Source organism: Eubalaena glacialis, chromosome X (assembly GCF_028564815.1).
Source record: "Eubalaena glacialis isolate mEubGla1 chromosome X, mEubGla1.1.hap2.+ XY, whole genome shotgun sequence".
In the NCBI taxonomy this organism is placed as follows: Eukaryota; Metazoa; Chordata; class Mammalia; order Artiodactyla; family Balaenidae; genus Eubalaena; species Eubalaena glacialis.
The window spans coordinates 103,967,656-103,970,856 of record NC_083736.1 but is presented as its reverse complement, the minus strand read 5'-3'; positions in this window follow the sequence as shown (position 1 = coordinate 103,970,856).

The window sequence follows — 3,201 nt, the reverse complement described above, 5'->3', positions numbered from 1 at the left end:
GACAGCTCTATGACTAATACAGCCAGCACTGTGGCTTGTCTATACAACTGGATTATAATCTACCCGAAGAGAGGGACCTTGACTTCTACTTCTCAGGATAGCTATAGAATGCTGGGCATCTCTTCGCTCCCCGCTCCAGCTAGATGTTTTAACTTGCTCTTCTTCGCTTACTTACATGCACAGGACCTTCTGACTGTTAAAAACAACAATAAAGACATGATTCTGCCTTCCCTCAACTTTTATCACCAAACTGTTTTTCTTCTTACTCTATTATTTTCCCTAGGTGATACCATCACTCTCAGGATTTCAACTATCAAGTATGAAGATGGTTTCTAAGTGGCGGTCTCCAGCTGTGATTTTGCCTCAGAATCCCAGTCTTACCTCTCAAAAGTGACTGATGACTTTGATAACTTATTGCCATCTCATACTTGGCCGAGGAACAAAATCCCCTCCTTCCTCCCAAGCTGACTTTTTCCTCCCTGATTTCTGCTAATGGAGCAGGAGTCTCCAAACTACTCTATTAAGTTCATTTCAACAAATATTAATTGGATGCTTACCACGAAGAAGACATTGAGCCCAGAAATCATGCTGGCATCTTTAAATCTTCCTTCTTTTTCTCTGTCTTCAGTCTATCCCGAAGCTAAGTAAGCTTTTCCTTTGAAATGTCGCCCATATCCAAACCTTCTTCTCTTTTCTCTTTGTCACGCACTTTAGCAGCCCAGAACTCATGATCTTAAGCTTGCCTTATAATAGCCTTCTATCTGGTCTCCTTGCTCGTATCTCTCCTTCCTCCATTACAGTGTTCCCAGACTTTGCTGCATATTACGAATACCTGGAGATCTTTCAAAAATCCTAAGGCCCAGGCTACATCCCATACCATTAAATCAGAATTTCGGGGTTAGGATCGAGGCATCAGTATTTTGCAAAGCCCCCAGTTAATTTTACTGTACATCCAAGGTTGCGAACCAATGCTTATTCCATTCTACTCACTACTGCCAGGACTTATATAATGCAAGCACTGCTCTCATTATGTAATTTACTGGCTCAAAACCTTTAATAAGCCTCCAATGACCAACTTCAAGGCTCCTTAAAATCTGACCCAATTCTATCTCATGAAACCTAGGCCCTCCCACCTCCATGACCATATGCTGAAACGCCTTTCTTCTGCCTGTCCAAATCTTACTCATCCTTCAAGCTCCAGTTCATCCAAGAAGCTTTCCCTAAGGGATTCAGACCATAGTGATTATCTACCCTTGGGGCACCTGTAGCACTTTTGGCCTATGTAGTCATTACCTAAGCATTGCCTTGTATTGTAATCATTTCTGTTTCCATGTCTCATTTTCCTAATTAGTTTCTAAGTCCTGGGGACTTAGTCTATATCTACCATACATTCCCCACTGTACTTAGTTCAGTGCTATGAATATTGTAGGCTTTCAATAAATATGTTGATTGGTTTATGTCCATCCCATCATAAAGGAGGTTTCAATCAACCTGTAACTAACTTTATATGTTTGTGCCATGTTGTAATATTAGAAAATTAATCAGTATGTTTAACCTCTATTCTTGTCAGTAGACTGACAGAAAACAGGACAGCATTACTTTCAGGTGGCAGTACTTGTCTTGAATACCTCCTGGGTATAGCTAAGGCATGTAGATATAGATATACTATATATATAATAAACCCAAGGGAGGCTATTAACAATTCAACATTTCCTGTTCGTGTGGGAATGCTAATTCCATTTATCAAACAAGGACAGAAACATTGTTCCTTTAGACTGATCCTCCCTTTTTGGCTCCTCAGGGCTCAAGGCTATAATCACTAGCAGCCAGAGAAGGGAGAAAACCCTCCCAATGACCTTCTGACCACTGGATCAGAAAGTCAGGCTGAAAATAGTTAAAGATGTCTATGTTCAGAAATGTTGCAATCAGCCGTTTGTAATTGGAGGTAGTTGTAGCATAGTGTAAAAAGCACTAGACCTGGGGTCAGAGAAGCTGACTTCAAATGACAGCTCTGTCACATAATTGTCCTGAACTTTAAGCAAATCACTGGGCCTCTATTTTTTTTTTTGCACTTTAAATACCATACAGTTTTATTTGTCAATTATGCATCAGTAAAGTTGGGGGGGGCATTAATTAATTAAATTATAAATTCAGTTACTCAGTTGCATGAGTCACATTTCATGTGGCTAACAGTACCAGGTTGGATAGCAAGGATTATAGAACATTCCATCTTGGTAGAAGGTTCCTCTAGACAGCATTATCCTGAAGAGGGCAGAAACTTTATTCATATCTCTTCTGACTCTGCCCATCAGATTGCATGCCCATCCATGTTTGCAATGATATGAGAATACTTTAGGAATTTACTCTGCTCCAGCCCCTGCTGCTTCTTGAATAAACTCCCCATCTGAACCCTAACCCAGTCTGAGTAGCCTTGGGCGGCTCTCACTAACACAGGCATGCCTGTCTGTCCCCTTTGACTGGGCCTCTATTGATCTTAGTTTCTTCATCAGTAAAATGGGATTAGAAATAAATAGCATAGTGTTTGGGGGAATCATTAAATAAGATAATATATGTAACTGTTCCTAGCACATAGTAGGCACTCAATAACGTTAGCATCTTTGAATTATAAACCTAAAATATGTTATTTATTTAGCATAAAATGCAAATATTTTAACAAAGGGGAGCCATCCAGTTCCCTATACATTATGTTCTATACATAAATGTTCCATACGTTAAAAAAAATAGCTTTTTATTTAGAAATAATTTCAAACTTCGAAAAGTTGCAAGAATAAAATGGCACAGGGAATTCCCTGGCGGTCCAGTTGTTAGGACACTGCACTTTCTCTGATGTGGCCAGGGTTCGATCCTTGGTCAGGGAACTAAGATCCTGCAAGCCATGCCGCACAGCCAAAAAAAAAAGGCACAAAGAATATCCACATACCCTTCATCCAGATGCACCTATTGTTAGCATTTTACCGCATTTTATTTTATCTACCTATCTATCTAATCTAACTATATTTCTGAACCATTTGAGAGTAAGTTGCATGCATCGTGACCCTTTGCCACTAAATGCTTTGGTGTATATTTCCTAGGTATAAGGATATTCTCTTACACACCACGGTACAGTTAACAACTTCAGTGATATTAACATTGGTACGATATTTTATCCAATCTACCATCTGTTTTCTAGTTTTGTCAATT